The 13,684-nt window shown below is 41.7% G+C and overlaps 1 protein-coding gene across 1 annotated transcript in view; it reads left to right on the forward strand.

The window, feature by feature from the left end:
• The window catches only part of PDZK1IP1 (PDZK1 interacting protein 1), a 355,951-nt gene that overhangs the window by 74,499 nt on the left and 267,768 nt on the right, over positions 1 to 13,684 (forward strand). The gene's annotated exons all lie outside the window — the stretch shown is intronic.

Below are 13,684 nucleotides of genomic sequence, written 5' to 3' on the forward strand. Positions count from 1 at the left end.
AGGCAGGTGGCTACCAGGAGGAGGGCTTTCTCTGTTGTGGCACCCTGGCTGTGGAATGAGCCAGGGTGCTCCCTAAGGAGGTTCTCTTGGCACCTACATTATATGCTTTTAGACGCCAGGTGAAGACCTTTTTATTCTCCCTGCATTTTAACAGTCTATAAATAAATTTTAACTTGGTGTTTAAAATTTGTAATTTTGCATTGCTGCTGTTTTTATCTGGTTGAGCTTTTATATTGTATTTTATATTATGGTTTTATATTGTTGTTTTATACTTTGAATGTTTTTAATTTTTGTGAACCGCCCAGAGAGCTTCGGCTATTGGGCGGTATAGAAATGTAATAAATAAATAAATAAATAAAATTAAAAGGTCCATGGGGCAACTTTGACTGCTGCCTATTTTCGACCTTAGGTGTAGGTGGCAGTCAAAGCCGCTGCACGGACTGCAGTGGCGGTGGATGATGGAGCCAGAGGAGGGGGGAAGGGGGGCTTATTCCCACTTACCTGCCTTTGCCATCTGCCATAGAGGCAAGTAAGTGGGGAAGTGGGGCCAAAATGGGCGAATATCGATCCGGACCTCCGGACCTTGTTCCGGATCCAGTTCTGGAGCGGATCAAGAGAGGTCCGGATTGACCTGAAACTGTTCGGCCCAATCTGGAAGCTCTGGATCAGGATCCAAAGCATTTTGGATATTGTTTACATGGAACTTTCCTCCATCAAGAGAGCCCCCGGGTCATTGCTTCTAGCACTGGTGTTTTTGTCATTGCTTCTAGCATTGGTGTTTTTTATATTTAGCCGAACTTCTTTGTGATTTTTGTACTATTCGAAGGATATATCTTTTAATAACATTTTTTAAAAATATCTTCCTAAATAATGGTCTGCCACAAAATGAAATTATATAATAAAAGGATGAAATAAATGACCCACTAATATAATTACCAGAAGCAGATAGCTACCTAGCAAATAGTAAACACTCAAATATCAAATTGCAAGTCAAAATGTGCAATATTGGGAAAACCGCAGTACACAAAGTATATACCTAAACATGTATAAATCAACATTTTTATATGAATATGTGTAATTATACAGTCTTAATACAAAATTAAAATGTAATTTATATTGGATTATTCATGGAGTAAGTTCAATAAACTTATATAAAATATATATTAATGCTTTATGTGTATATGTTCAGTAATCTCTTCTTCTTATGGGTGTTTTTCATGTGCTGTAAATTGTCTGAGAACGTGACATTTTTCTCATCCACCAGACCACACCTAAGGGCATGTTGTTTTCACACTTTAGGATGCGGCACAAAATTCGGGGTTTGTGGCACAAAATGGCACAAAACTACCACAAAACTTTGGCACCAGTTTGGAGTGGATCTGAGAACGTGAATTTTTTCTCATCCACCAGACCAAACCTAAGGGCATGTCGTTTTCACACTTTAGGATGCGGCACAAAACTAGCACTAATTTTTGGCACCAATTTGGAGTGGATCTGAGAATGTGAAATTTTTCTCATCCATCAAGGGTATGTCGTTTCCCGGCTTCCCGGTTTGGAGTTTGTCTGAGAACGTGAATTTTTTCTCATTCACCAGACCACACCTAAGGGTATGTCGTTTCCCGGCTTCTTGGGGCGGCACAAAACTTGGGGTTTGCAGCACAAAACAGCACAAAACTAGCACAAAACTTTGTCACCAGTTTGGAGGTTCTATGACAAAGTTCATTTTTTGGTGTGTTAACTACGACCCCCCCCCCCCCGCTTGAAGTATCAATACACAGCTGTTGGTGGCGGCACAAAATGGCACAAAACTAGCACAAAACTTTGGCACCGGTTTGGAGTGGATCTGAGAACGTGAATTTTTTCTCATCCACTAGACCACACCCAAGGGCATGTCGCTTCCCAGCTTCTTGGGGTGGCACAAAACTCGGAGTTTGCGGCACAAAATGACACAAAACTAGCACAAAACTTTGGCACCGGTTTGGAGTGGATCTGAGAACGTGAATTTTTTCTCATCCACCAGACCACACCCAAGGGCATGTCGCTTCCCAGCTTCTTGGGGTGGCACAAAACTCGGGGTTTGCGGCACAAAATGACTCAAAACTAGCACAAAACTTTGGCATATGTTTGGAAAAGATTCTAGGTTGGGTTGTTCCAAGTTAACAGAGCTGAGTTAGAGACAAATTAAGCTTGTAGCTTCCCACTAAAAGCCCAAGGAAGGGAGTGGGCCTACCCGCTATCCACTAGCATGGGATCTCCTGAGATCATTAATGTCAAAATTACAAAGTGTTGGTTATTACTTTTAAAGCTGTACATGGTTTGGGTCCAGGTTGTAGTATTTATGGTTTCATATATCTGAAGAACTTCCTACAGCCAACATACGAAGAATAACCTTTATTTCAAGCGAGTCACAATGCATACAAAAACTGCCTCTCCCATGTCAGGTGAATGCATTTATACAAATGACTAAAATACTCACTCAAGTCAATTAATCCAATCAGCACACAATCATTACCTCTTTCCTTTTTTTGATTTTTTTTCTTTTAATTTTCGTACCCAAATCTTAGAGGTTTTCTCACAATTCTTCCTCTAGATGTGATTACTGGTTTCTCCTCCAGCTCCATCTTTTTTTCTTCATTCTGTTCCATATTTACTAGGGGTGTGCACGGATCCCCCGCTCCGCTTCACTTCCAGATCCGCGATTTTCAGAGCGGGCCACTTCGCCCCGCCCCCGTTCTGCCCACTTCCGCTCCACTCCGCTCGGAGCTCCGGATCCGGATCGGAGCTCCGTTTTCCCCCCCATAGGGTTGCATTGAAAGCTAAAAAATTATGCAACTTTTTTCTGTTCAAATTAGAAACCTCATGTTTGGCACCATGACACCTCATGGACGTATACACACACATGCCAAGTTTCAAGGCAATCCCATCATCCCCTGATTTTTGGGGAATTTATGAAAATCAGGCATCCCATTCAGACCCCTTGGGATAGCTCCAACAATTTGCATGTTAGAAACCTCAAACTCGGCACCATGATAGCTTATCCATGTGTCCACATGGACACCAAGTTTCAAGGCAATCCCATCATCCCCTGATTTTTGGGGAATTTTTGAAAATCGGGCACCCCATTCACACCCCTTTCCATAGCTCTGTCAATTTGCATGTTAGAAACCTCAAACTCACCACCATGAAAGCTTATCCATGTGTCCACATGGACGCCAAGTTTCAAGGCAATCCCATCATCCCCTGATTTTTGGGGAATTTTTGAAAATCGGGCACCCCATTCACACCCCTTTCCATAGCTCCGTCAATTTGCACTTTAGAAACCTCAAACTCGCCATCATGAAAGCTTATCCAGGGATACATACGCATGTCGAGACTCAAGGCAGTCCCATCATCCCCTGATTTTTGGGGAATTTATGAAAATCCAACACCCATTCACACTAGGCATGTGCTCCGCTCCGATAAGGAGCGGAGAAGCAGTAGCGGATTGGCTTGCTCCGCCTTACCCAGAGGTGGAGTAGGAGCGGACCCTAGAAGCAAGGTGAAGAGAAGCGGCCATTTTTCGGAGCTCCTAGTTCAGGCGGAGCGCTCCGATCGCCATCCTGAAACATTTCGCCCACAGGATTGCATTGCGGAAAACAATCGGGGATAACTGGGTTGATTTTTAAGCTATCGTTCTGAAAATTCTTGTGCACAGAGAGTCGTGGATGGGGGTCATTTTGAGACTACTCTCACCTCTCTGCGTGGTGCGGGTCGCGCGCTAGAATTTTTGGAAAAATCGGTGGGAAAAATACCTTTTTCAAAGGGCTGAGGGGCAGAGTCAGCTCCCGGTCATGATCACATGATCCCAAAGTTAGAGGAGGGCATAAGCAAAACGGGTAACTTGGGATTCTGGGAAACTTCTCTTTCTTCATCTGAACGGACTTTTCCCAGTGTTTTTTTAACACAGTAGCCCCACCAAATGCACAAACACAACCTGAAATCATATACTAAGCCAATAATAAGAGATAGAAACACAGCACTGCTACCCACCCTGACTTTGGGGAACAACTGAAAAGATGTGGTGCAAGGGGATGAGCTCCCCTAGGGCATCTCATCGTGGACGTGCCCCCACTCTCTCCTGCACTGGAAGGCCATTAGAGCCTTCCAAAGAGAGTAAAACGGTGGAGCAATGCCTATCATGAGTCGAAGTGAGCGTTTACTTCTTAGTGGTGGAGCGATGCCTGTTATGAGTTGAAGTGAGTGTTTACTTCTCAATCTCAGAGCTGTTGGTGAAGCAATGGCTTTCTTGAGCTGAACTGGCAGCTGCTTCCCCCTCCCCCGGGCATGTCCCCCTATTGCTGGTAAAAGACAGATATAGCCTTTTTTAAAAAATTCTTCTTGCTGTTTATTGAGCAACACTGCTGCTTTTAATTCCACCCCTCCTTTGTTTATTTGTTTATTTATTCCATTTTATATGCATTACTGGCTTATCCTTGGCTCACTTCCTTATGCCCCCAGAAATGCCAGCTGCATGCCTGCCTGCCTTCCCTCCCTCCTCCCCTGCCCACCTCGCAGGGATGTTGTGTGTGTGTGGCTTTGACTCAGGGGAGAAGTCCTTCCTGCGCTCACTTGGAGTTTTGGAAGTTCCAAATTTTGCAGGTTTAAGCCCCGCCAAAAAACAGGGGATGATGGGACTGCCTTGAGTCTCGGCATGCGGCGTATGTATCCCTGGATAAGCTCTCATGGTGGTGAGTTTGAGGTTTTTTTTTAACGTGCAAAATTGACGGAGCTATGGAAAGGGGTGTTGGATTTTCATAAATTCCCCAAAAATCAGGGGATGATGGGATTTGCTTGAGTCTCGGCGTGCGTATGTATCCCTGGATAAGCTTTCATGGTGGCGAGTTTGAGGTTTCTAACGTGCAAATTGACAGAGCTATGGAAAGGGGTGTGAATGGGGTGCCCGATTTTCAAAAATTCCCCAAAAATCAGGGGATAATGGGATTGCTTTGAAACTTGGCGTGCGTGTGTATACCCCCATGAGGTGTCATGGTGCCAAACATGAGGTTTCTAACTTGAACAGAAAAAAGGTTGTATAATTTTTTAGCTTTCAATGCAAGCCTATGGGGGGGAAAAAACGGAGCTCCGATCCAGATCCGGAGCTCCGATCCAGATCTGGAGCTCCGAGCGGAGCGGGGGCGGGGCGAAGCGGCCCGCTCCGAAAATCGCAGATCTGCAAGTGAAGCGGAGCGGGGGTCCGTGCACACCCCTAATTCACACCCCTTTCCAATAGCTCTGTCAATTTGCACGTTAAAAAAACCCCTCAAACTCACCACCATGACAGCTTATCCAGGGATACATACGTACGCCGAGACTCAAGGCAGTCCCATCATCCCCTGTTTTTTGGCGGGGCTTAAACCTGCAAAATTTGGAACTTCCAAAACTCCAAGTGAGCGCAGGAAGGACTTCTCCCCTGAGTCAAAGCCACACACACACAACATCCCTGCGAGGTGGGCAGGGGAGGAGGGAGGGAAGGCAGGCAGGCATGCAGCTGGCATTTCTGGGGGCATAAGGAAGTGAGCCAAGGATAAGCCAGTAATGCATATAAAATGGAATAAATCAATAAATAAACAAAGGAGGGGTGGAATTAAAAGCAGCAGTGTTGCTGAATAAACAACAAGAAGAACTTTTAAAAAAAGGCTATATCTGTCTTTTACCAGTAATAGGGGGACGTGCCCGGGGGAGAGGGAAACAGCTGCCAGTTCAGCTCAAGAAAGCCATTGCTTCACCAACAGCTCTGAGAAGTAAACGCTCATTTCAACTCATAATAGGCATTGCTCCACCACTAAGAGAAGTAGAACGCTCACTTCGACTCATGATAGGCATTGCTCCACCGGGTTACTCTCTTTGGAAGGCTCTGATGGCCTTCCAGTACAGGAGAGAGTGGGGGCATGTCCACAATGAGATGCCCTAGGGGAGCTCATCCCCTTGCACCACATCTTTTCAGTTGTTCCCCAAAGTTAGGGTGGGGAGCAGTGCTGTGTTTCTATCTCTTATTCTTGGCTGAGTATATGATTTCAGGTTGTGTTTGTGCATTTGGTGGGGCTACTGTGTTAAAAAACACTGGGAAAAGTCCGTTCAGATTAAGAAAGAGAAGTTTCCCAGAATCCCAAGTTACCCGTTTTGCCTATCCCCTCCTCCAACTTTGGGATCATCATGACCGGGAGCTGACTCTGCCCCTCAGCCCTTTGAAAAAGGTATTTTTCCCGCCGATTTTTAAAAAATTCTAGCGCGCGACCCGCACCACGCAGAGAGGTGAGAGTAGTCTCAAAATGACCCCCATCCACGACTCTCTGAGCACAAGAATTTTCAGAATGATAGCTTCAAAAACAACCCAGTTATCCGCGATTATTTCCCGCAATGCAATCCTATGGGCGAAATGTTTTCAAGATGGCAATCGGAGCGGTCCGCCTGAAAGAGGAGCTCCGAAAAATGACCGCTTCTCTTCGCCTTGCTTCTAGGGGTCCGCGGTCCGCTTCTACTCCGCCTCTGGGTAAGGCGGAGCAGGCCAATTCGCTACTGCTTCTCCACTCCTAATCGGAGCAGAGCACATGCCTAATATTTACATTTACACCACCTTCTTTCTCACTCTCCCTATCATGACTTTCCTCACTCATCCTTTTCCCAGATGTTTGTAAGTCCTTTCTATTTCTCCTATATAACCTTTCATCCTGCGTTTCCACCACATATGATCTAGGATTTTGATGATGCTCAATTACTTTTGCTGGTTGCCATATTCCTTCTTTCTGAATAGTAACTCTTTCTCCCACATCCAGTGGTGGCAATAGCTTAGCCCCACGATCATAATAAGTTTTCTGCTTTTTCTGTCTTTTTTTTAACTGTTCTTGCACCCTACTATGTGAAATACTTTCTGGTTGCAGCAATGTCTTTGCTACAGGTAATCTTGTTCTCAACCTTCTTCCCATTAGTAGCTGTGCTGGGGACTGATTATCTAGCATAGGTGTATTTCTAAGATCTAACAGGCAAAGATGTATATCTGTATTATCCAAGCTACTCTTCTTTAAGATCTTTTTGACTGTTTGAATAGTTCTTTCAGCCATTCTGTTTGATCTTGCACAATATGGACTAGAAGTGACATGCACAAAATTCCATTCTTTTGCAAACATTCTGAATTCCTTAGAGTTAAATTGAGGACCATTATCAGATATTACAGTTTCAGGTATGCCATGTCTAGCAAATACAGATTTACAATGCACGACCACACATTTACTAGTTAGCATTTCCAATGCACAAATTTCCACAAATTTTGAATAATAATCTACTATCAAAAGATATTCTTTCCCATGAAACTCAAATAAATCTACTCCCAGCTTCTGCCAGGGTCTTTCTGGTATTTCATGAGGCAACATTGGTTCCTTTTGATTATTATTTCTGAAAGTTTGACATATCTTACAAGATTGTATTAATCCTTCTATTTGCATGCACATACCTGGCCAAAACATCACATCTCGAGCTCTTCTCTTACATAACTCAATTCCCAAATGACTTTCATGAATTAATTGCAACATTTCTTTCCTTAACTTTTGAGGCACAATCAGCCTATCATTTTTAAATAATAATCCATCATACACACTTAATTCCTCTCTATAATTCCAATATGGCTTAAGTCCTTCAGATACTTGTGCTTTCCTTTCTGGCCACCCTGACAAAATAACTGCTTTTAATTCTTGCAGAACATTATCTTCTGATGTTATTAATTTAAATTCCTTATATTTTGAGTCAGAAATAGGTAAACAAGACATTAGCAGATTTACAGTCACTTCAGCTTCTTCAGTGTTAAAATTTTCTCCTGACGCCATATAAGCTCTTGATAATGCATCAGCTATTTTCAACTCTTTACCAGGTTTATATTTTACATTCAAATGGTATTTCTGTAATGTTAACAACCATCTCTGAATTCTTAGAGGAGCAGCATGTAATGATTTTTTAAAAATTACTTCCAGTGGTTTATGATCAGTTTCAACAGTAATTTCTCTACCATATATGTATTGATGGAATCTAGTACACCCAAATACAATAGCCAACATTTCTTTTTCTATTTGTGCATATGATTGCTGACACTCATTCATTGCCTTAGAAGCATATGCCACTGGTAAACCTCCTTGCAACAAAACTGCTCCAAATCCTGTACCACTAGCATCTACTGATACAACCACAGGTTCAGTAACACTATAATATCTTAACACAGGAGCTTTTGTTAATATCTGTTTTAATTCATTATATGCTTCTTCATGACTCTGGGTCCATTCAAACTCTACCTCCTGAGTTAGAAGTTGTCTCAAATTAGTTGTCAATGTAGCAAGATTTGGAATGAATTTAGCCAAATAATTAACCATGCCTAAAAATCTCTGTAACTCCTCTTTATTTTGAGGACTTGGCATTGCATTAATAGCTTCAATTTTACCTCTATCAGGTTTTATTCCTTCTATAGTCAAAATATGTCCCAAATATTTGATTTCACTCAGAAAATTTACATTTATCTTTGTTCAATTTCAAATTCTTTAATCTACATCTTTCTAGAACTTGTCTAACTCTTTCATCATGTTGTTGTTGTGTCTTTCCCCATATCAAAATGTCATCAATATAACACACAACTCCTTCTAACCCTTCAAACACTTGTTGAATGGCTCTTTGATATCTTTCAGGAGCAGATGAGATACCAAAAGGCATTCTAGTAAATCTATATCTGCCAAAAGGTGTATTAAAAGTACATAGTCTGGAACTCTTTTCATCCAGTTTGATCTGCCAGAATCTATTACTAGCATCCAACACAGAAAACACTTTTGCACCTGACAACTCACTAGTAATTTCATCTACTGTAGGTAATTGAAAGTATTCTCTTCGGATTGCTTTATTCATATCCCTTGGATCCAAACAAATTCTTATTTGATCTTTACCAGGTTTGTCCACAATTACTATTGAATAATGTTCTGCAGTTATTTTGTCAGGGTGGCCAGAAAGGAAAGCACAAGTATCTGAAGGACATATTGGAATTATAGAGAGGAATTAAGTGTTTATGATGGATTATTATTTAAAAATGATAGGCTGATTGTGCCTCAAAATCTACTACTTGAAATTCTAACTCAAATTCTTTCCCTTTATATGTAAATTTCATAACACACTTCCCAAATACTTCCAATCTTGTACCTGAATAGGTAACTAATCTCGTGTTTGATTTCTGTAAACATTCATTCTGGAATTTCTTATAAGTTTTTAAGGATATAACATTAGCCTGTGCCCCAGTATCAATCTTAAACTTTACATGTTTATTCTTTATTTTAAGATCCACAGTTCATTCTTTTTCCCCTTTTTCAGATGTTAAATTTCCAATGAACATATCTTGCAAATCGTCTTCCTCCACCAAATGCATCTTCTTGTTAACAAACTGGACATTCTTAGTTTTACACATTTTCTCAAAATGGTTAGCTTTTCCACATCTCCTGCAATCTTTTCCAAATGCAGGACATTGTCTCATCTTATGATTGTTTCCACATCGAGAACAAAACTTTAAACTGGAACCAAAACTTGAAACGGGTTTCACGATCGGCTCTTCATGCAGCTGAATGTTCCTTTGTACACTATCTTTGTTTTTCAAAATATCCACTTGTTTTTCGGCTAATCCCAGTCCTTTTAATTGCTTCATAGTCACTTCCTCTGTTCTGCAAATATCCACAGCTTTTTCCAAAGTCAAATCGGCTTCTCTCAGCAGCCTTGCTCTGAGATTATCTGATCTTATTCCGCAAACAATTCTGTCTTTAATTAAAGAGTCACACAGCTGACTGAATTCACATGACTGTGCCAATAGCTTCAATTCAGTCACATAGGAATCAATAGGTTCTTCCTCATTTTGAACCCTTGAAAAAAATTTGTGTCTCTCATATGTAACATTTCTTTTAGGAGCACAATATAATTCAAACTTACTCAGCAAAATTTGTATCTTGTGCCTATCAGTTTCATCATCAAAATGGAAGGTATTGTATACTTCTCTTGCTTCTTCACCTATTACATGCAAAAATAAAGCAGCTTGAAGCTTTTCGCTTTTCTTATCAGCTCCACTTGCTATACAATACAGTTCAAATGCTTGCTTCCACTTTCTCCACTTTTCAGCCACATTACCTTCAAACAAAAGCTTTTCTGGAGGCTTTAGCTGATCCATTTGGTTACTTCTGACACCATGTAGTATTTATGGTTTCATATATCTGAAGAACTTCCTACAGCCAGCATACGAAGAATAACCTTTATTTCAAGTGAGTCACGATACATACAAAAACTGCCTCTCCCATGTCAGGTGAATGCATTTATACAAATCACTAAAACACTCACTCAAGTCAATTAACCCAATCAGCACACAATCATTACACAGGTTACCTGCGGGATCGCCTTTTTCTGTACAATCTGCCCTGCACACTTAGGTCATCTGGGAAGAATTTACTTCAGTCAGCCAAAACTTGGCTGATAACTGTTACCCAAAGGACCTTCTCTTCTGCCACTCCCAGACTGTGGAACTGCCTGCCGGGAGAGGTTCGTCAACTTAATAGTCTTGCTGAGTTTAAGAAAGCCATAAAGACTGATCTCTTCTGGCAGCCTACCCAGATGTTTTTTAACATGTCCAATTTTTATTTTAATATTGTATCAGTTTTATATGTTTTTAACGAGTTTTATGCATTTTGTTGAGATTTTGTATTTAATGTTGTTCCCCGCCTCAATACAGAGGGAGAGGCGAGTAAGAAATAAATAAATATTCTATTCTATTCTATTCTATTCTATTCTATTCTATTCTATTCTATTCTATTCTAAAACTTCTTCCAGTTCTACTGGAATCAATGCCTCCCTGTGCCACCATTACAATGACTGAAGATTTCCAAGATGGGCTGCATTCTAAAGTGTTAGTTCAGGTGCCTTGTTTTTGGTAAGCAATCACATCTTTCCAGAACCACCCTTTTGTACATCAAGTTTTGCCACCCATACCTATAAATTGTCTGGCAACCCTGGGTTGTCCTCACTGTATGTCCTCCAGCTCTCCAAGTGTGTTTTTCATTCATCGTAGTGGCAGAACTCCCTGCCTGCCTGCCTAATTTTTATTGCTCCAAGCTGGGCTGCCTGTTCTTGCACCTTTGTGTCGCCATTTGTCCTACCTGTTCACAGGCAGAGCAAAGGAAGAACAAGTAATCCATCTCTTCCCTTCCCTTTTGTCTTTTCCTCTGTAAGTCTGCTTTTCTATTAAAACCAAAATTTCCCCCTTCTTTCCTCCTCCTCCCAAGTCAAAGCAGAGCAGACCAATGCACAGCCACGACACAAGCATTCCTCTCTCTTTCTTCTCTGGGACAAGTCTTCAGTAGTTATCAATTACATTGTCATTTGTTTATACTTTCTCAATAAAACTCCATTCCTGGAAAAGCTCTGTTGTTTCTCTAAGTACCTCATAAGGGCACTCTGCTACTTTGATAAAAACATTTGACGTTACTCATGTTTGTTTCCCTTGTGTTTTGGTCAGAGTGCTGGTTTCTGAACCAGTTCTACCAGATACACAATTGCCTGTTCTGACACAACAGAACCAAAGTCACAGAGATCCATCCGACGAGCATTTTATTGCACGTTCGTTACCGGGCACTCACGGATTTCTCGGAGGTCCCTCATATGATGTCACCTGCCTCTCTCGTGCCTTCCACCCCTTCCGGCCTTCCTTGGGGTGCAAGAAAAACCAGAAAAAGTCCGGTTGCTGCTCTCTCCTGCTGTGTCAGGTCTCTAGATCAAATGTCAGGTTTCTAGATCAAATAGGCTCTGAAATGTTAACGATGGTGTGAATGTAAAAAATTCTAAAAATTGATGAGTGCCATTTTGGCAAAATGGCTGTAGCAGAAAAACTATGGGGAATAAAAATAAAATAATGTTCATGTTGAACTACCAATACATGTAAGTACATGTTGTTTTTAATGATTAGGCAATGATCGTTGGGTGATTTGACATGGAATGACCCTACAGTATTTTTCTCATTGCAGAACGTATGATGTTGCCTTGTGGAATTGCACACTATCTCAAAAGATGTAGAGGATCCTAAGTAGTATGCACGTGTGAACAGTTGCAGAGAGGAGATGCTAAATATAGGCTGGATATGTATCTGATCCCACTTTTGCAAAATTCCCATTCAAATCAACCCATCTATGAGCTTTAAGGCTTGGCTGAATATGTCTTTGAAGATGCAGGTCCAAAATATTAAACAGGCTTTCCGAAACATGTGCTTTCCACATGTGTTGGACTACAACTCCATCATCCCCAGACACAGGCTGTGCACCATCACAGAAAAGGCTCTCTCTGGTTATGACCAACCTTACACCAGCTCGATTGTCTGGGCTTGTCACCATTGAGTCCCTGTGCTTCCATACCATGCACAGGGACTTCCAGTGGCAGGGGTGTGTGGGCACAGGTTTTCCCAGGGGATAAAGCAGCCCTGGGAAAACCCTATTATTCCCGTGGTCTTGGGATCATCTCAAAACCATGGGAGGTGTGGGTGCCCATCCCATCTAGTGCCGTGCTTATTCACAAGTAAGCATGGCACCAGAAATGGGCACAGAGTTGCACAGTGTGGCTCCGTGCCCATCAGAGAAAGGGGGGCAGCAATTTTGCCACTCCTGGGATAGCAGGGAGGGGGTTTGGGGCAGTTTCATATTTTTTTTAAAGAAACCACTCACATTTTTGATGGAGTGGGGCCTTGCTGCTTCTAAAAGTAAAATGGCACCTGCACTGTCCCTGTCCGTTGCTTGGGCATGTGGACCCAGGGAGAGGATCTTGGAACCAAGAAATCCCGAGATCCTCCTCCCTCCCTCCGGGAAGGCTGGGAGGTGTAGGAAGAGCCTTAGATGAATATCTCTCAGTGCAATCCTGTGCACATTGTGATCAATTCCTATTGAATACAGTGGGATTTATACTTTCCGGGCAAAGTATAAAGTGTTGGTTATCACCTTTAAAGCCCTACATGGTTTGGGTCCAGGCTACCTGCGGGATCGCTTCCTCCCGTACAATCCGCCCCACACACTCAGGTCCTGTGGGAAGAATTTACTCCAGTCAACAAAACAAGGCTGACAACTATTAAGCAGAGGGCCTTTTCTGCTGCTGTTCCCAGATTATGGAATGACCTGCCGGGAGAGATTCGTCAATTTATCAGTCTTCCAGATTTTAAGGAAGCTATAAAGACTGATCTCTTCCAGCAGGCCTACCCAGTTGAATTTTAAGATGCCTTTTAATAATGTGCTGCTTTTAATAATGTATTAGTTTTAAATGTTTTAATTATATGTATTTGCATTTATGTCGTACCCCGCCTTGATCCGGAGGGAGAGGCAGGTAACAAATTATTATTATTATTATTATTATTATTATTATTATTATTATTATTATTATTATTATTATTTTACTTCTAAGTAAATATATGCAGGAATGGTATTGTCTTACCCAACCAGGCTGCAAGTCTTAAATATTTGAATGACCTGAACTCGGGGAGGGGATGTTGCTTTTCAGGTTGCTTTTCACTCTGGTTAAACTAGTTAGAACATTAGTGAATGAACTTTGTCCATCTGCAATGCAGGACATATATTTTCCCTCCATTATAATAGTATCCCTCTAGGTGAAAGGC

This window comes from Elgaria multicarinata, chromosome 1 (assembly GCF_023053635.1).
Source record: "Elgaria multicarinata webbii isolate HBS135686 ecotype San Diego chromosome 1, rElgMul1.1.pri, whole genome shotgun sequence".
NCBI classification, from domain to species: Eukaryota; Metazoa; Chordata; class Lepidosauria; order Squamata; family Anguidae; genus Elgaria; species Elgaria multicarinata.